The sequence below is a fragment of the Hemiscyllium ocellatum genome, chromosome 22 (assembly GCF_020745735.1).
Source record: "Hemiscyllium ocellatum isolate sHemOce1 chromosome 22, sHemOce1.pat.X.cur, whole genome shotgun sequence".
Taxonomy (NCBI): Eukaryota; Metazoa; Chordata; class Chondrichthyes; order Orectolobiformes; family Hemiscylliidae; genus Hemiscyllium; species Hemiscyllium ocellatum.
The window spans coordinates 8,211,551-8,233,258 of record NC_083422.1 but is presented as its reverse complement, the minus strand read 5'-3'; the positions used below and the strand labels follow the sequence as shown (position 1 = coordinate 8,233,258).

The window sequence follows — 21,708 nt, the reverse complement described above, 5'->3', positions numbered from 1 at the left end:
CTGTTCAGCCACAGTAAGGGGCTTTTCTTCAAGATCAATATCATTCACCCTTTCATATTCAGGAGCATTTTGAATTTTTCTCAGTATAAATTGAAGCAAAAGTGAAAAAGATGGACTTCTTTTCGGTTTTCTCAGCTTTCTAAATCTTCTTGTAAACCAACTAAACATGAAATACTTTGGCATGTCTTAAAGCAAATGTAATTCGGAGGGAACAAGTTTTGTAGTTACTATAGTCTTTTGTGATGTCATCACAACAGATGTCATCATATAGTGTAACCTAGGTGAAATATAAAACCTTGAGAAACAGTCCAGTTCTGCATTTAGGAAATAATACTGATATACAAAAGGAGTCAAATACTTTACATGCTGTTAAACCACTGTAGCTTACTGTGTATCTCTTGCTGTTTGTTTGTCCGCCTGTCTCTCCCACACATTCTTTGTGTCATTTGTCTCTTCCTCCCACTTCAACTCTTTTTTTGTTTTTTTTCCCTTCTCCCTCCTGTTGTCTTCATTTTGTTAAATCAGTGCTTTGCAAACATGTACACGTCAAAATCAAACACACTTTATGCATGAAAAACCAAACTTTTCTTTGTCTTTGGCAATATTAATAGTCCTTTTTTAAAGGATTACCTTCCACAGTAACAAATATGAGATAATTAAAGTCATCGCAGACAGTCTTCAAAGTAGTTGCAAATGTAGCAAAATAATTCATACATCAACTTTCTAAGATTAATGTCATAGAAGATCTGCTAGTAATGTGGTGAAATGTTGCCACTCGACTGTGGGAGAAGATAAAAGCATCGTCAGTGGACCGTGTAATGCAGAGCATATTATTACGTTGTATTCGCACCATGACTTCAAATGGAATTCAAACATCATTGCTCATCATGTTGCTATGCAGAGTATCTGCAGTTGGACTGTCTTGATTTGAAAAGTTCTTGATTCTTCATTTGTTGATCAGAAGTGTTCATGGCATTGAAGCTGTGACCTGAACTGGCTCTTTTAAAATTTCCATTTAAGTGCTTCATGGTTTAAGATGCTTACTTTCTCCAACCATAATGCAGAAATGCACGGATGCAAGACGGTTTCTTCTCAAATTATTTAATTTGAAAAGTGGCTTAACATTATTAGTGAATAAAAATATGGTCAGCCATCAAAGTCATAACTCAAGTGGGAATAGTATGTCAGAAAAAAAATCTTCTCTCCTGCAGAAACATAAGTGAACTCTGCAGTTTTGACGAATCTGTTACCAGTGTTTGATTAACAACAGCTTCTTGTTTAGTCAAGAGATCCACTTGCTCTTGCCAAAAAAGTATTGTTCATTTGATTGTATCAGGTGGCATGAATCCACTATTGGCCTTTTTTCCTGAGCTACAAATTTAAATTAGCTCAATTTTGTGTGTTTTAAGTGCATGGGGCTGTTGATATATGCAAGTAAATTATCAGTGTCTCTCAAAGGAGAGATTATTGTTCAAGAAGCCAGTAAGTTCTGTAACATATCAGTTAATCAACTGACTGTTGCAAGTGGACTTTGCAAACTATTTTAAATTGTTAGTTTTTTTTAACTGACCTGTTCAGATTTGCCATTATATATTTCTGGTGCAGTTGTGACTTGAACCCAGGTTTTCTGATCCAGACGTAGGGACATTATCATTGCCAACTGAGTGCTTCTTGTAGCTGGTACACACTACTGCTATTGTGCACTGGTGTTGGAGGGAAAGAATGTTTTCAGGTGTTGAATGGAGTACCACTTGAGTGGCCTGCTTTATCTTAGATGGTGTTGAGGTTCTGGCATGTTGGAGCTGCACTCACCTAGCACATGGAGAGTATTCAATCACATTAGTGACTTGTTCCTTTAGATGCTGGACATGCTGTAGGGAAATGAGATAGTGAGTTATTTGTTGAAAAATTCTTAACTTTTGAAAACTTCTGTTAGCTTTCTATCTGAGATTGCTTAACAAACAATTATCTAAAATATTAAGGGATATGGGGCAAAGACAGGTATGGATATATGGAGTGAGGCAACGGATCAGTCATGATCTCATTGAATGGAGGAACATCCTTGGGGCTGAATGGTCCGTTCCTGATCTTATGTTCCCATGACATATTGTTATCAAGTAAGTATTTATACAGTTAATACTGGCACCTTGGTAAAAATAGTGCTAAAACGCTTCTGAATGAATTATATACGTGTTGGTTGTGCTAACCTGATTGATCTTGCTAGCATGGGAAGAGGCTTGAAAAGGAAAAATTATTTCGACTTTGAATGATAATGTTAATTAAAGTCCTCATGATCTATATTGTATGTTTGAAATTATAAATGTCTTTGTTCGAAACTACATGAAAGAGTTTTCTGTTCGTAACCAAAGTTAGGTGTTTTTCAAATGTTTGTGGTGAACCTTTGTTTAAAAAACTGACAGTGCTTTAAAATTTTATTTAGAAAAAAAGTGGGCGGCACAGTGGTTCAGTGGTTAGCACTGCTGCCTCACAGCACCAGGGTCCCATCCTCGGGCGATTATCTGTGTAGTGTTTGCACATACTCCCTGTATCTGCGTGGGTTTCCTCCAGGTGCTCCAGCTTCCTCCCACATTCCAAAGATGTGCATGTCAGGTGAATTGGCCATGCTAAATTGCCCATAGTGCTAGATGCATTAGTCAGAGGGAAATGGGTCTGGGTGGGTTACTCTTCGTAGGGTCGGTGTGGACTGGTTGGGCCAAAGGGCCTGTTTCCACACTGTAGGTAATCTAATAAAAATGATACATTGATGTATATCTCCTGTATGTCATGGAGTGGTTGGAGAAGCTATAGGCGCACTTTCAGTGTATGCTGTGCGCTCTTTGAACTTGTTTCCCTGGTGTAGATCAGCTGTTGAATTCTCATTTCTCTTGAGGGTTGTAAATCTATCCCATCAAACATCAACCAGCTGCAATAGTAGAATCATATAAAGGAGAAGCAAATGATGCAGCTAATTTATCTTTCATTCACTGAGGCTCAAGCTCCTTTTTCTATTCTAATAACCCATTCCTCTATGATAAAACTATATTCTTCACCGTGGCTAGAGAACGGTTACTGGGCTCCATCAATGCCGGAGTTGGTGATGCCACACATTACTGCTTTAAACTTTTTAAGTTATCAGATATTTTCAGTGCGTTCATACAGATAACAGTTAAGAGTATGCTATGATGCAACAAAAATGAATAACCTTTTGAAAAAAATTTATTAAATAACCATTGTATTTGCCAGAAGACTTGATTAAATCATTCTAAACATTCTTAGTTAAACCACACTAAATGTATGAAGATAATGCTACAGGTGCAACATTCAAAATGCACAAGTGCACAGAATATAATTTCTGAAAACTGGGTTTTCTGATTAGTTGCAGAAATTTTGGGTATCTAGACATGAAGGCTTTTTTTAAAAATAGGGTTAAAGGAAATTTGAATTTAGATCTTCTGAATAATGGAAGAATTGGATTTGATTTGAATCAATAAGCTATTTGAGAGAAGGCAGTGCAAGAGAACCAAAGGAAATAGTTATAAGTGACCAGAATTGATTAGCAAGGTGGATAGCCAATCTTTGTCACAGAGAATTGTTGATCTTTTAGACTAGGTCTCCTACATTCAGAAAGATGCTGGATGAGTTCCATGCCGTCATTGCTGTGTCCAATGGGGCATTGGTCAATGTGTAAGCAGGCCAGTGTGACGTCTTGGAACTCTAAGGACCAGAAAAAAGTTCTTACATTTTCTTTCCCTCATTTGTACCTCATACAGTTATGCAATATGGAAACAGGCCCTTCGTTCAATCAGTCCATGCCAAACATAATCCCAAACTAAACTAGTCCCATGTCTGCCTCTGGCCCATATCCCTCCAAACCTTTCCCATTCATGTACTTATCTAAGTGTCTTTTAAAAGTTGTAACTGTGTCCGCATCCACCATTCCCTCAGGAAGTTTATTCCACACGTGAACCGTTCTCTGTGTAAAAAGAAGTCCCTCGTGTCTTTTTCAAATCTCTCTCATCTCACCTTAAGAATATGTCCCCTCGTCTTGAAGTTCCCCATCATGTTTCTCTCTTTACATGTTGTAGATAATTGCTTGGCTGATGAGAGTGAAAAGGGAAATAAAAGATTATAGAGACCACGTTGTGAAGGTGCACCACTAATGTATGGGAAAAACACAATTGACAACAGTTTTTTTTCTTGTCCCTTGTTTTCACAAGTTCTAGATGTTGCTCCTCATGTTGCCTTTGTCTTATTCCCTGACAAAAGTATATGAATTCTCATTGACTAACAACAGAACTTAGCTGGCATGCCAAGCTCCTGTCACTGTAATGTTTATTCAACATTTTAACAGGAAACTGATGTTTGATACACTACTTAAAACATTAAAGATTTCAGAATCAATTCAAGGAAAATGTCCAGTTAAGACAATTTTCTTAAGTGGGTTCAAGAGAAGATCAGATTCATGCAACCTGTATTGAAAAGCTGGAACTGGAACAGTCATTAACCTGTAATCTAGTTGTGAGACAGGAGTGAAAAGTTGATTAAAATGTTGAGTACAGTCGTCTATATTTACATAAGATGTCTTTCAAGAACTTAAGTCGCTAAGGTGTCTATTATTTCTGATTTTGTAATGTACAAGACAACATCTGCACTTAGCAAAATAGTTAGAGACAAGATGAGTTTGTTTTAGAAAATGCATTGATAAGATTAGAATGGAATGCTTGAATGTGTGCATTTGAAAAGGTAATGGTTCTGAACACATAAATGCTCCTGCTTCATTAGCTCCATTCATTCTTTTGGTGTCACACACAGTCTGTAGGTGGAAATGGGGTGTTCTACATTAGCTTTCAGGAGTGTGGACGTGTATGCATCAGCTCTGTAATGTTCCAGTAATAATGCCCAAGCAAGCGTGAATGTACTTACTGCTATCATGCAATAAATCTTTCTGTTCATTAAGAACCAAGATTTCTCTGTAGATACTGTAGTGGTGTATCCTCTATTAGTATTCATTAGATTAGCCCAAGACAAAACGAAGAAAAAGGATATTTGGTGGCAGTGTACTCCAAACAACCCTTATCCAGTACCACATACTGGTGAAGGTGGCAAATTCAACTAGGTCTGAAAATGTGTTGCTGGAAAAGCGCAGCAGGTCAGGCAGCATCCAAGGAACAGGAGAATCGACGTTTCGGGCATGAGCCGCTCATGCCCGAAACGTCGACTCTCCTGCTCCTTGGATGCTACCTGACCTGCTGCGCTTTTCCAGCAACACATTTTCAGCTCTGATCTCCAGCATCTGCAGTCTTCACTTTCTCCTCGAAAATTCAACTAGGTGCCAACATATGGGGAAAATACCACAGGCCAATGAAAGTAAATCACTTTTATCTTTCAAAGGGAAATTTGATACTGGATTAGAAAGGAAAAATTGTTGGGAGCTGTTGAAAAACAGCGAAGGAGTGTAAGAAGTTGACTAGTTAGTTGAATGATTGGTGTGATCAGCGATGTTAATGCTATAATTTTCTGTATGATACTTCAGTGGTGATTTTTGAACCCCTACCCCCTTAATTTTCCATCCGTATTTCTTCTTCCTACCCCCAGATTTCTTGAAGGCAGTCACTTGGTTGGGTACAGTTTCATAAGTGACAATATATAAGTATTATGTCCAAGAGGCCTTTATTTCTGTATCCTAGGTTTATTGACAAGATGATCGTCTTGGAGGTCCATTTAACCCAGACCATTTGTGCCTTCACTCATGTACACAAATCCAACAGAGTTCTCAGGATGCAAATTGATGGCAAAAAAACCGAACAATTATTCACGCTATAGTACATAGTTCTTGGAAACAATTTTAGCGTGACTGCAGCTGCCAGCTAACTCCAAAAACAGAACTAGAAAAAGGGAGTTCACAATATGTAAAACTGGGAAGCTAGTTTTCCCCTATAAATCAACATAAATATGCTACAAATAATTTGCTCTCTAACAAGATAGCTAAAGTAAGTGTGTTAAACCATATCTATTTCCATACTGTGTTATTATACTACTTTTGAAGATTTCAGGGTTTAGCAGAAAACCAGAGATGAGCTTGACTAATTTGTTTATTTCTTGGCATCTCCTTTTTCATTTCACCGATGCTATGCTGAGTAGAGAATATTGCTATCAAGCTGATTGGTCTTGCAGTGTCATCTCCAGTTCGAAACTGTGCGGCAAATTTGTTGTTGAGCTGCCTGAATCTTGCTTAGAGAAGCAGGGAGCAGTGTCTTTAAATTCAGATAGTCAGATGGTTATTGATAGAATATTGGAATTTGGTCTGTAGTTGTGTCTAAACAATTCCAAACCATGTGTTCTATTCCAGAAAACCTGATGGTGAAGGTCTTGGGAGCCTCCTGGCATTTGTGGGGTTTATCTTTATTTTTTTGTTCACAAACTTGACTTTCTTTATATGATTCTTTGAAAGAAAGGAATTTTCACTAAATGATTAGCTTCTTGTCTGAGTTTTTGCTGTGGAGTTTGATTCATGTTGCAGATTATCAGTTCTGTAGATTGTGTTTAGTATGAAGTTAATTTTTAAACAGTATTAAAAGCAGAATATACATACCAAACATGTACTTCCTAAACTGATTATCACCATTTCAGTTAGTTCTTATTTATAGGAGTACTTTTTTTTTTCAATACCCATGGGAGTTTTTTTTTAATTTAACCTACTGTTCTAATTAACATGTTCAGAGATGTTATTACACATCTCTGGAGCAGGAGAAACTTGAACCCAATAGTTCTGTCAGGCAAGGGGCAGAAACACTATCACTGCACCACAAGAGTGCTTATTAGTTCATAGGAGTACCATTGAATCTTCAGTTAAAACCCAGCACCTGGGCGGCACGGTGGCACAGTGGTTAGCACTGCTGCCTCACAGCGCCTGTAGACCCGGGTTCAATTCCCGACTCAGGCGACTGACTGTGTGGAGTTTGCACGTTCTCCCCGTGTCTGCGTGGGTTTCCTCCGGGTGCTCCGGTTTCCTCCCACAGTCCAAAGATGTGCGGGTCAGGTGAATTGGCCAAGCTAAATTGCCCGTAGTGTTAGGTAAGGGGTAAATGTAGGGGTATGGGTGGGTTGCGCTTCGGCGGGTCGGTGTGGACTTGTTGGGCCGAAGGGCCTGTTTCCACACTGTAAGTCTAATCTAAAAAAAACCTGTGCATAATTAAATACAGTTAGCAGGTTCCTTTTTTTTATCTTTAAATAAAAGTTAAACTTTATTTGTACAACCAAAATTTCAAACCATATTAAATTCAAGACTTTTTCCATTTCTGGGCAAAGCATTACATTGTGAGATACCCCTTCACTAGAATACTTAGCAATTTCTTTGTACATTTGCTTTTGTAAAATAATGCAACAGTTGATTACTTGCACCCACCCTTTGAATTTTAGAAATTTGCTTGGGCAGGGTCAATCTGCACCCTCTCTACATGTTCATTTTTTGTACAGTTTGTCCTATCCCAAAGAGAGAGTGATTCTCAATGTAACATCTTCTCAATAAAGCATATTAACCTTAGTATACCAAATGTGTAGAATTTCACAAAATGGTTGACAAACAGAATCTCTTACCACTGCCTCTACAAGAAGCAAGTGTTTTGTTTTAATGTTGTTAGCTTTCCAAGCTAAAAAACAAAGTTTTCCATCCTGATCCATCAGAAATATGATGAAGCCAGCTGCAGTTGAATGCTCATCAGAAAGATTAACACGTGAATTAACACAAAGAACACAAGTATGCAATTTTCCAATTTCTCCAGATTTAGTTTTTCTAATGTTTTAATAGCAAATCCAAAAAGATTGTACAAGTATATCAAGAACAAGAGAGCAACTAGACAGAGAATTCAGGGAAATACATATTGATGTTTTGAAAACAAGGTAAAAACAATGACTGCAGATGCTGGAAACCAGAGTCTAGATTAGAGTGGTGCTGGAAAAGCACAGCAGTTCAGGCAACATCTGAGGAGCAGTAAAATCGACGTTTCAGGCAAAAGCCCTTCATCAGGAATACATTCACATTATAGAAGAGGAAGTGCTGGAGATCTTAGGAAATATAAAGGTGGATTCATCTCTAAGACTTGATCTTGTGTATCCCGGGAGTTTGTGAGAAGTTAGGGAGGAAATTGTAGGGTCCTTTGCAGAAATATTTGTATCATCTATAACTACGGGGAAGATGTTGGATGACTGGAGAGGAACTAATGTTTAAGGAGGGATGTAAGGAGAAGCCTGGGAACTATAGACCTGTGACTCTGACTTTGGTGGTGAAAGTCGTTAGAAGTGATTCTGAAAGATAGCATTTGGAGAGGCAAGGAATGTTTAGCATGGTTTTGCGAGAGGGAAATTGTGTCTCACAAACTTGGTTGAGTTTTTTGAGGAAGTAACCAAAAGGATTAATGAAGGGCAGAGTGGTAAACATTGTTTAATTGGACTTTAGTAAAGCCTTTGACAAGATTCTGAATGGGAGACAAATTATATCATATATGGGATTCAGGATTAGCTTGTCAACTGGATACAATGTTGGCTTAATGTCAGGAGGCAAGAGTGATGGTGGAGGATTGTTTGTCGACTGGAGGCCTATGGTCAGCGGTTAGATGAGAATATAGTAGACATGATTAGTAAGTTTGCGGATGACACCAATATTGGCGTAGTAGACAATGAAAAAGGTTATCTCAGATTACAATGAAATCATAGAATCCCTACAGTGCAGAAAGAAGCCACCGAGTTTGCACCAACCCTCCGAAAAGCATCCCACGCTGTCCCTGTAACCCTGTATTTTACCATAGCCAATCCGCTTAGCCTGCACTTTCCTAAACACTATGCAATTTAGCATGGCCAATCACCTAATTCTGCACATCTTTCAATTGTAGAAGGGAACCGGAGCAACCAGCAGAAACCCATGCAGACATGGGAAGAACATGCAAAGTCAACACAGACAGCAGCCTGAAGCTGGAATTGAACCCAGGTCTCTGATGCTGTGAGGCAGCAGTACCTTGATCAATTGGGTCAATGAGCTGAAGAGTGGCAGATAGAGTCATAGAGATGTACAGCATGGAAACAGACCCTTCAGTCCAACCCATCCAAGCCAACAAGATATCCCAACCCAATCTAGTCCCACCTGCCAGCACCCGGCCCATATCCCTCCAATCCCTTCCTATTCATATATCCATCCAAATGCCTCTTAAATGTTGCAGTTGTACCAGCCTCCACCACTTCCTCTGGCAGCTTATTCCATACATGCACCACCTTCTGCGTGAAACAGTTGCCCCTTAGGTCTCTTTTATATCTTTCCCCTCTCACCCTAAACCTATGCCCTCCAGTTCTGGACTCCCCGACCCCAGGGAAAAGACATTGTCTACTTATCTATCCATGCCCATAATTTTGTAAGCCTCTATAACGTCACCCCTCAGCCTCCGACATTCCAGGTAAAACAGCCCCAGCCTATTCAGCCGCTCCCTAAAGCTCAAATCCTCCAACCCTGACAACATCCTTGTAAATCTTTTCTGAACCCTTTCAAGTTTCACAACATCTTTCCAATAGGAAGGAGACCAGAACTGCACGCAATATTCCAACAGTGGCCTAACCAATGTCCTGTATAGCCGCAACATGACCTCCCAACTCCTGGACTCAATAATCTGACCAATAAAAGAAAGCATACCAAACGCCTTCTTCACTAACCTATCTACCTGCGACTCCACTTTCAAGGAGCTAAGAACCTGCACTCCAAGGTCTCTTTGTTCAGCAACACTCCCTAGGACCTTACCATTAAGTGTATAAGTCCTGCTAATATCTGCTTTCCCAAAATGCAAAATGCAGCACCTCACATTGATCTGAATTAAACTCCATCTGCCACTTCTCAGCCCATTGGCCCATCTGGTCCAGATCGTGTTGTAATCTGAGGTAACCCTCTTCGCTGTCCACTACACCTCCAATTTTGGTGTCATCCGCAAACGTACTAACCGTACTTCTTATGCTCACATCCAAATCATTTATGTAAATGACAAAACGTAGGGGACCCAGCACCGATCCTTGTGGCACTCCACTAGTCACAGGCCTCCAGTCTGAAAGACAACCCTCCACCACCACCATCTGTCTTCTACCTTTGAGCCAGTTCTGTATCCAAATGGCTAGCTCTCCCTGTATTCCATGAGATCTAACCTTGCTAATCAGTCTCCCATGAGGAACCTTGTCGAACGCCTTACTGAAGTCCATATAGATCACATCTACTGCTTTGCCCTCATTAATCCTCTTTGTTTGTGAGACATGATTTCCCACACACAAAGCCATGTTGACTATCCCAAATCAGTCCTTGCCTTTCCAAATACATGTAAATCCTGTCCCTCAGGATCCCCACCACTGAGGTCAAGCTCACCAGTCTATAGTTCCCTGGCTTGTCTTTACCGCCCTTCTTAAACAGTGGCACACATTTGCCAACCTCCAGTGTTCTGGCACCTTACCTGTAACTATTGATGATACAAATATCTCAGCAAGAGGCCCAGCAATCGGTTCTCTGGTTTCCCACAGAGTTCTGGTGTACACCTGATCAGGTCCTGGGGATCTATCCACCTTAACCCGTTTCGAGACATCTAGCACCTCTTCCTCTGTAATCTGGACATTTTGCAAGATGTCACCATCTATTTCCCTACAGTCTATATCTTCCATATCCTTTTCCACAGTAAATACTGATGCAAAATACTCACTTAGTGTCTCCCCATTTTCTGTGGCTCCACACAAAGGCTGCCTTGCTGATCTTTGAGGGGCCCTATTCTCTCCCTAGTTACCCTTTTGTCCTTAATATATTTGTAAAAACCCTTTGAATGGAATTTAATTTGCCTAAATGCAAGGTATTACATTTTAGTACAAGAAATAAGGTCAGTACTCATACAATTAAAAGTAGGACCTTGGGTAGTGTTGTAGAATTGGGAGACCTAGGGATTCAGATACATAATTCTTTGACGTTTGCAACACATATAGATATGGTGGTTAAGAAGGTGTTTGGCATGCTTGCCTTCTTTGCTCAGACCTTTGAGTATGGGAGGTGGGACATCATGATGAAGTTCTACAGACTGTTAGTGAGGCCTTTTCTGGAGTACTGTGTGCAGTTCTGGTTGCCCTGTTATAGGAAGGATATTGTTAAACTGGAATGGGTTCAGAAGAAATTTATCAGAATGTTGCCAGGAATGGAGGGTTTGCGTTTAAAAGAGAGGCTCGATAGGCTGGGAATTTCACTGGAGCGTAGGAGCTCAACCTTTATTCAATTGTGATACTGTTACATCTGATTCCAGCTTCGCCTTCTCCAACTGCAGGATGAATTCTGTCATATTATAGTCACTGCCCCCTAGGAGTTCCTTTACTTCAATCAGATCTGCCTTATTGCACATCATCAAATCCAGAATTGCCTGGTCCCAGGAGCGCTCTACCACAAGCTGTTTCAAAAAACCCATTTCATGGACATTCCAAGAATTCCTTTTCTTGACATCCTCTACGACCTGGTTTTCCTGGTCCACCTGCGTATTGAAGTCCCCCATGATTATTATAGTAGTTCTTACGTGCCACTTCTATCCTCTGCTTTTTTTTCCCTTCCCCACATCCTGACTATTGCTAGGATACCTGTACACAATTCAGGATTTTTTCCCTACTGGTTGTCAACTCTACTCGCACAGATTCCAGCCCTTCCAGTTTCTTGTGATCGATTTAATTTCTTACTAGCAAGGCAACCCTGCCCTCCCTGCCCATCTCTGTCCTTTTGAAAGAATGTGTATTCTTAGATGTTTAGTTCCCAGCCTAGATCTCCTTATAGCCACATTTCTGTGATAGCCACAAAATCATACCTGCCATTTTTAATCTGCAGTACAAGCTCATTTACCTTATTTCATATATGTGTGCAGTTAAGTGCAACACACTCAGTCCTGTATTGACTGCCTTCCTTCTCTTATCTGCTGTTTCTGAAATTAGATTCCTGACCATTTCCAAATTATCTGTCTTATTACTTGTCCTGAAAATTTAAATAACCTCTGTTGAACCTTCCCCACCCTTAACTTTGCCCCTAATTTTCCATGCAACTGATTTTTCCATCAACCAAGCAGAGATGAGACATAGTCCCTTACGCCGTTTTGCTCATTCTATTGGGAGGGCCTTAAATTACGTTGGCTGGGGTGTGGGAACCCAGAGAGAATATTAGACAAGAACACTAGTGTTCACAAACACCTTGGTGATACAGGTAGCACTAACATAGAGAATAGAAAATTAACAGATGAAGTCAGAGTAAGGGTAAAAGTAATGAAGTCAGAATCAGGAATACTGTGCATACATCAGGAATGCACAGTGTATAGTAAATAAGGCTGGGGACTATAGGTACATGTTGCCCTGTGACAATATGACTTTGTGGCAACAACAAGCTTGTCTCAATCGAATGCAAGATGTTTGTTAAATGTTCCTGGGTACGAGGTGTTCAAAAAAGATAGAAAAGAAGGAAAGGAGGAGGGTTAGCAGTGTTGATTGGGAAAGCTTGTAATGCTGGAGGAAGATGATGTCTCAGAGGCTTCTAAGATAGCATTGACCAGAAATAAGGAACAAGAGTGCAATTATATTATTCCGATCAGCCTATGGCGCACCATTTAGTGGGGAGGAAGTAGTGGAGTAAATCTGCGAGCAAATTATGAAGAAATGTGAATATTATAGAGTAATTATAGTGGGAGCCTAATCATCCAAGTTTTGACTCCAGACAGTAGTGTAAGGAGCGACGAGGGCAAAAGTTTTGAGATTGTGCTGAGGAGAATTTCCTTCAGCAATGTCAATCTAAGGAAAGATGTACTGAGAGTCTTGGTTCTTAGAAATGAGGTAGGCAGAGCAGATCAAGTATCAAAGGGGGATAATTTAGGAGTCAGCAGTACTCATAAGGTTTAGGATGTTAGTGGAGAATGATAATGGTCAATCCACAGCAAGGAAAATCAGTTGGAGGACAGCTGGCTTCATTGGGGTAAGAACAGAGCTGGGCAGGATAGATTGGAATGAGAGATTGGCAGGAAAAACTATAACTGAGTAATGGGCGACATTCAATGAAGATATGGTTTAGTTCAGTCAAATTATACTGCCTTAAAAGTGAAAGGTAAGACAAGCAAATCCAGAGCTCCCTGAATAGCAAAGGAGTTCAAAATGAAGGCAAAGATTAACCAGTGTGCTTATAACCGGTGTCAGGTAGAAAATACGGTTGAGAACCAAGACAAATATAGAACATCGAACAATACAGCCCTCAATGTTGCGCCAACCTGTGAACTAATCTCCCTCATGTGGCTGAGTTAACTACTTTGGCAGGCAGGGCATTCCATGGCCTTACCATTCTTTGAGCAAAAAACCTTCCTCTGACACCTGTCTTAAATCTTTCACCCCTCAATTTGTAGCTATGTTCCTCATACAAGCTGAAGTCATCATCCTACGAAAAATACTTTCACTGTCTACCCTATCTCATCTTCTGATCATCTTGTATGTCTCTATCAAATCCCCTCTTAGCTTTCTTCTCTCCAATGAGAATAGACCAAAGTCTCTCAGCCATTCTTCATAAGAGCTTCCCTCCAGTCTAGGCAACATCCCGGTAAATCTCTCACCCAATTCTGCAGTTTATCCAAGTCCCCTCACAACCTGCAACATGCTTCCACACTGTCCAGTACTCCACTGACTTTAGTGTCATCTGCAAACTTACTAACCCATCCACCTATGTCTGCGTCCAAGTCATTTATAAAAATGACAAACATCAGGAGTCCCAAAACAGAACCTAGTAACCGGACTCCAGGCAGAATATTTTCCATTACAGAAAGCCAATTTCTAATCCAAACTGCTAAATCACCCTCAATCCCATGCCTCTGCATTTTCTCCAATACAGAAACTTTAAAGACGGTGAGAATAACATATCACACAAGCAAAAAGAAGTATGAGAAACATTTGGCAGCTAACATAACTTTGCATCCCAAGTCTTCTCTCGGCATGTAAATAATAAGTGTGTGAAAAGGAGGAGTAGTTATAATTAGGGATCTAGAAGGGGATTTACACATGGAGTCTGGGACATGACTGAGGTTATAGAACATAGAACATAGAACAATACAGCACAGAACAGGCCCTTCGGCCCACGATGTTGTGCCGAACATCTATCCTAGATTAAGCACCCATCCATGTACCTATCCAATAGCCGCTTAAAGGTCGTCAATGATTCTGACTCTACCACTCCCACGGGCAGCGCATTCCATGCCCCCACCACTCTCTGGGTAAAGAACCCACCCCTGACATCTCCCCTATACCTTTCACCCTTCACCTTAAATTTATGTCCCCTTGTAACACTCTGTTGTACCCGGGGAAAAAGTTTCTGACTGTCTACTCTATCTATTCCCCTGATCATCTTATAAACCTCTATCAAGTCACCCCTCATCCTTCGCCATTCCAACAAGAAAAGGCTGAGAACTCTCAACCTATCCTCGTACGACCTATTCTCCATTCCAGGCAACATCCTGGTAAATCTTCTCTGCACCCTCTCCAAAGCTTCCACATCTTTCCTAAAGTGAGGCGACCAGAACTGCACACAGTACTCCAAATGTGGCCTAACCAAAGTCCTGTACAGCTGCAACATCACTTCACGACTCTTGAATTCAATCCCTCTGCTAATGAACGCTAATACACCATAGGTCTTCTTACAAGCTCTATCCACCTGAGTGGCAACTTTCAAAGATCTATGTACATAGACCCCAAGATCCCTCTGTTCCTCCACCTGACTAAAAACCCTACCGTTAACCCTGTATTCCGCATTCTTATTTGTTCTTCCAAAATAGACAACCTCACACTTGGCAGGGTTGAACTCCATCTGCCACTCCTCAGCCCAGCTCTGCATCATATCTAAGTCCCTTTGCAGCCGACAACAGCCCTCCTCACTGTCCACAACGCCACCAATCTTCGTATCATCTGCAAAGTTACTGACCCACCCTTCGACTCCCTCATCCAAGTCATTAATAAAAATTACAAACAGCAGAGGACCCAGAACTGATCCCTGCGGAACTCCACTTGTAACTGGGCTCCAGGCTGAATATTTACCAACTACCACCACTCTCTGACTTCGACCGGTTAGCCAGTTTTCTATCCAATTGGCCAAATTTCCCTCTATCCCATGCCTCCTGACATTCCGCATAAGCCTACCATGGGGAACCTTATCAAATGCCTTATTAAAATCCATGTACACTACGTCCACTACTCTACCCTCATCCACATGCTTGGTCACCTCCTCAAAGAATTCAATAAGACTTGTAAGGCAAGACCTACCCTTCACAAATCCGTGCTGGCTGTCCCTAATCAAGCAGTGTCTTTCCAGATACTCATAAATCCTATCCCTCAGTACCCTTTCCATTACTTTGCCTACCACAGAAGTAAGACTAACTGGCCTGTAATTCCCGGGGTTATCCCTATCCCTTTTTTGAACAGGGGCACAACATTCGCTACTCGTTAGAGAGTTATAGAGATGTCCAGTACGGAAACTGACCCTTTGGTCAAACTTGTCCATGCTGACCAGATATCCTAAATAAATCTCGTCCCATATGCCAGCATTTGACTCATATCCCTCTAAACCATTCCACATATGCCCATCCGGATATCTTAAATGTTGCAATTGTACCAGCCTTCACCATTTCCTCTGGCAAATCATTCCATACACACACCACTGTCTGCGTGAAAAAGCTGCCCCTTAGGTCCCTTTCAAATCGTTCCACTCTCACCTTAAACCTATGCCCTCAAGTTTTGGACTCTCTCACCTCAGGGAAAAGAACTTGTCCATTTATCACATCCATGCCCCTCATGATCTTATAAACCTCAATAAGGTCACCACTCAACCTCTGATGCTCCAGGGAAAATAGCCCAGTCTATTCAGCGTCTCCCTACAGCTCAAACCCTCCAACCCTGGCAACATCCTTGTAAAACGTTTCTGAACCCTTTCAAAGTCAGTGGGGGAAAATGAAAAAAAAATTTGTAAGGAGATCTCAATTGTCACGAAGAATAATAGGGTGGTTATGGTAGGGGATTTTAACTTCCCAAACATAGACTGGGACAACCACAGTGTTAAGGGTTTGGATAGAGAGAAGTTTAAGTATATACAAGAAAATTTTCCGATTCACTATGTGGATGTACCGACTAGAGAAGGTGCAAAGGTTGACCTACTCTTGGGAAATGAGGCAGGACAAGTGACTGAGGTGTCAGTGGGGAGCACTTTGGAGCAAGCGATCATAATTTTATAAGTTTTAAAATAGTGATTGGAAAGGCTAGATCAGATCTAAAGGTTAACAGTGAAAATGAGGTGAAGTGCAGCAGGTCAGGCAGCATCCAAGGAGCAGGAGAATCAATGTTTTGGGCATAAGCCCTTTTTCAGGAATGAGGAAGGTGTGCCAAGCAGGCTAAGATAAAAGGTAGGGAGGAGGGACTTGGGGGAGGGGCGTTGAGAATGCAATAGGTGGAAGGAGGTTAAGGTGAGGGTGATAGGCCGGAGAGGGAGTGAGGGCGAAGAGGTCGGGAAGAAGATTGCAGGTCAAGAAGGCGGTGCTGAGTCCAAGGGTTGGAACTGAGATAAGGTGGGCGGAGGGGAAATGAGGAAGCTGGAGAAATCTGCATTCATCCCTTGTGGTTGGAGGGTTCCTAGGCGGGAGATGAGGCGCTCTTCCTCCAGGCGTCGTGTTGCCATGGTCTGGCGATGGAGGAGGCCAAGGACCTGCATGTCTTTGGCGGAGTGGGAGGGTGAGTTAAAATGTTCAGCCATGGGGCGGTTGTGTTGGTTGGCTGAACACTTCCTGCTGCGCTTTTCCAGCAACACATTTTTCAGCTCTGATCTCCAGTATCTGCAGTCCTCACTTTCTCCTAAAATGGGATGAAGGCCAATTTTAATGGTATTAGTCAAGAACTTTCAAAAATTGATTGGATAGATGTTCGCAGGTAAAGGCTGGAAAATGGGAAGCCTTCAAAAATGAGAAAACGAGACTCCGCAGACAGTATTTTCCTGTTAGGATGGCCAGCATGGTTGGTAGGTGTAGGGAATGTGGAATGACAAGAGAAATTGATGTTTTGGTCAAAAAAACAGAAGGAAGCGTGTGTCAGGTATAGACAGCAGAGACTGAGTGAATCCTTAGAGTGCAAAGGCAGTAGAAATATACCTAAGGGCAAATCAGGAAGGTAAAAGGGGACATGAGATAGCTTTGGCAAAGAGGAATAAGGAAAATCCAAATGGATTCCATAAATAAATTGAAGGACAAAAGGAAACAAGGAAGAGAATAGGGCCCCTCAAAGATCAAAGATGTGTGGAACTGCAAGAGATGGGGGAGATATTAAACGTGTATTTTGCATCAGTGTTCACTGTGGAGAAGGACATGGAAGATATAGAATGTGGAGAAATAGATAGTGACATCTTGAAAAATATCCATATTAGACAGGAGGAGGTGCTTGATGTCTTAAAATGCATAAAGACGGATAAATCCTAGGACCTGATCAGGTGTACACTAGAACACTGTGAGAAGGTAGGGAAGGTGATTGTTGGGTCCGTTGCTAAGATATTTGTATTATCAATTGTCACAAGTGAGGTGCCGGATGACTGGAGGTTGGCTAAAGTGGTGCCCTATTTAAGAAACGTGCTAAGGAAAAGCCAAGGAACTATAGACTGGTGAGCCACTTTTGGAATATTATGTGCATTTCTGGTCTCTGTCCTATAGGAAGGATGTTGTGAAATTTGAAAGAAGTCAAAAATGATTTACAAGGATGGTGCCAGCTTTGGAGGTTTGAGCTATAGGGAGAGACTGAATAGGTTGGGCCTGTTTTCCCTGGAGTGTCGGAGGCTGAGGGGTGACCTTATAGAAGTTTATCAAATCATGAGGGGCATGGAAAGGGTAAATAGACAAAGTCTTTTCCCTGGCGTGGGGGAGTCCAGAACTAGAGGGCATAGGTTTAGCGTGGGAGGGCAAAAATATAAAAGAGACCTAAGGGGCAACTTAGCAGAGCGTGGTGCATGTATGGAATAAGCTGCCAGAGGAAGTGGTGGAGGCTGGTACAATTGCAACATTTAAAAGGCATCTGGATGGGTATATGAATACAAAGAGTTTAGAGGGGTATGGACCAAGTGCTGGCAAAGGGAACTGGATTAATTTCGGATATCTGGTCAGCATGAACGAGTTGGACAAAAGGGTCTGTTTCCATGCTGTACATCTCAATGACTCTATGATTCTAATTTTAACAAGATCCTTCCTGTAGCAGAGAGAATTGCATGCAGTATTCCAAGGTGGCCTAACCAATGTCCTGGACAGCCGTCACTTGACCTCCGAACTCCTGTACTCAATGCACTCACCAATAAGGGCAAGCATATCAAAGGCTTTCTTCACTGTCCTATTTACCTGCAACTGTTACCTGTGATGTTCCGCAGGGATCTGTTCTGGGACCTTTGCTCTTTGTGAATTTTGTGTATGACTTGGATGAGGAAGTGGAAGGGTGGGTTGGTAAGTTTGCCAATGACACATAGGTTGCTGGAGTTGTGAATAGTGTGGAGGGCTGTTGTTTGTTGCAAAAGGACATTGACAGGATGCAGAACTGGGCTGATAAGTGGCAGGTGGAGTTCAACCTGACAAAGTGTGAAGTGATTCGTTTTAGAAGGTTGAATTTGAATGCAAAATACTGGGTTAAAGGCAGGATTCATAGCAGTGTGGAGGAACAGAGGGATCTTGGGGTTCAAGACCATTGATCCCTCAAGTTGCCACCCAAGTTGATAGGTTGTTAAGAAGGCATCTGGTATGTTGGCTTTCAATTGATTGAGTTTAAGAGTTGCAAGGTTATGCTGCACCTCTTTTCAGCCCTCATTAGACCACACTTGGAATGTTGTATTCAGTTCTGGCCACTTCATTATAGGAAGGATGTGGAAGCTTTAGAGAGGGTACAGATGAGGTCTACTAGGATGCTGCTTGAACTGGAGGGCATATCTTATGAAGAAAGGTTGAGGGAGCTAAGGCTTTTCTCATTGGAGCGAAGAAGGATAAAGGTGACTTGATAGAGATGTACAAGATGATGAGAGACCTACATACAGCTAATAATCAGAGACTTTTTCCCGGGACGGAAATGGCTATCATGATGGGGCTTAAATTAAGGTGATTGGAGGAAGGTTTAGGTGAGATGTCAGTGGTCGATTCTTTAAAAAGAGAGTGGTGGGTGTGTGGATTGCACTGCCAGCAGTGGTAGTAGAAAAAACTAGGTAAAAACAATGACTGCAGATGCTGAAAACCAGATTCTGGATTAGAGTGGTGCTAGAAAAGCACAGCAGTTCAGGCAGCATCTGGGGAGCAGGAAAGTTGACGTATCCTGATGAAGGGCTTTTGCCTGAAATGTCGATTTTCCTGCTTCTGAGATGCTGCCTGAACTGTTCTGCTTTTCCAGCACCACTCTAATCCAGCAGTGGTAGTAGAGTCAGACACATTAGGGACATGGAAGTGATTGTTGGAGAGGGGCATGGATGATAGTAAATTGAAGGGTATGAAAGTTAGTTTGATCTTAGAATAGGATAAAAGATCGGTACAACATTGAGGACTGAAAGGCCTGTACTTTGCTGGACTGTTCTGTGTCTTGTGTTCCACTTTAAAGGAACTATGAACCTATATTCCAAAGTATCTTGATACAGTAACATTCCCTAGGACCTTGTCATTAAGTGTTAAGTCCTGCCCTGATTTGCCTGTCCAAAATGCAACACCTCACGTTTATCTAAAATAAACTCAATCTTCTACTCCTTGGCCCATTGGCCCATCTGATTCAGATCCCATTGTACTCTGAGATAACCTTCTTTGCTGTCCACTAAGTCTCCAATTTCGATGTCATCTGTAACTATACCTCCTATGTCTACATTCCAAATCATTTATATAAATGATGAAAAGCAGTGGACCCAGCACCAGTCCTTGGCACACCCCTGGTCATAGGCCTCCAGTCTGAGAAGTAACCCCCTCTGAAAGGCACTACCCGCTGTCTTCTACCTTCAAGCCAGTCCTGTTTCCAAATGGGTAGTTCTTCCTGTATTCCATGTGATCTAACTTTGCTAATCTGTCTACCCCGAAGGACCTTGTTGAACGCCTTACTGAAGTCCATATAGATCATGTCCTCCGCTCTGCCCTCATCAATCCTCTTTGTCACGTCTTTAGAAAACTCAATTCAGTTAGTGAGACATGATTTCCCTTGCACAATGCTGTGTTGATTATCCCTAATCAGTCTTTGCAAATTTCCAAATGTATGTAAATCCTGTCTCTTAGGATACTCTCCAACGATTTGCACACCACCAGTGCCAGGCTCACTGGTCTATAGTTCCCTGTCTTTTTCTTACCACCTTTCTTAAATAGTGGCACCACGTTGGCCAACCTCTAGTCTTTCAGCACCTCACCTGTGGCTATTGACGATCCAAATATCTCAGCAAGGGACCTAGTAATCACTTCCCCAGCATCCCACAGAGTTCTAGGGTACACCTGATCAGGTCCTGGAGATTTATCCACCTCAATGCATTTTAAGCCATCCAGCACCACCATCTCCTTTGTAATATGGACATTTTTCAAGATTTCGCTATTTATTTCCCCATGTTCTATATCTTCCATATCCTTCTCCACAGTAAACACTGATGCAAAATATTTGCTTAGTATTCCCCTCAGCTCCCATGGTTCCACACATAAGCTGCATTGCTGATCTTTAAGGGGTCCTATTCTCTTCCTAATTACCCTTTTGGCCTTAATGTATTTATAGAATCCCTTTGTATTCTCCTTATTCTTCTTGCCAAACCTATCTCATGCCCCCTCTTTGTCCTCCTGTTGCCCCTCTTAAGTATCCTCCTACTGCATTTATTACTGTAAGGATTCACTCGATCTCTGGTGTCTATACATAACATATGGTTCCTTCTTTTTCTTGAACAAAATCTAAATTTCTCTCGTCATCCAGCATTCCCCACTCCTACCAGCCTTGCCCTTCACTGTAACAGGAACACGCTGTCGCTGGACTCTCGTTATCTCATTTTTGAAGGCTTCCCATTTTCCAGCCTTCCCTTTAACTGCGAACATCCGTCCCCAATCAACTTTTGAAAGTTCTTCCTAATACTGTCAAAATTGGCCTTCCTCCAATTAGAACATTAGCCTTCTAGGGATATTAAGTGAATAATTTGCATGCAATTTTATCAAGGAGTCAGATACTGCTGGTGACAGAAGAGGAAACTGTTGGCACTTAAAATTGACAAGGCACTGAGACCTGATGAGATGCATCCAAGGATGTGTTTTGATTTTGTCTTATTGTTACCACCTTTACTGAGATATATTAATATGTATTGTTTTGCATGTTATCCAGGCAAACCTTACCATCCATAAGTACATCAGGATGATAGAATAGAATGCAGAATATAGTGTTACAGCTGCAGAGAAATGCAAAGAAAGATCAACTTTAATATACGTGAGGTCCGTTGAAAAGTCTGATAACAGCGGGGATGAAGATATTCCTGAATCTGTTAGTATGTTGGTTTCTGTTTTTAAACTTCTGTACCTTTTGCCTAATGGAAGAGGGTGGAAGAGAGTACATATGTGATGGCAGGAGTCTTTCATCATGTTGGCTGCTTTTCAAAGGCAGCAGGAAGTACAGAATGAGCCAGTGGATGGAAGCTGGTTTTCATGGTGGACTGGG

General features: G+C 41.5%; 1 protein-coding gene across 1 annotated transcript in view; it reads left to right on the top strand.

The window, feature by feature from the left end:
- cabcoco1 (ciliary associated calcium binding coiled-coil 1) overlaps positions 1 to 21,708 on the top strand; it is a 129,345-nt gene that overhangs the window by 42,062 nt on the left and 65,575 nt on the right. The gene's annotated exons all lie outside the window — the stretch shown is intronic.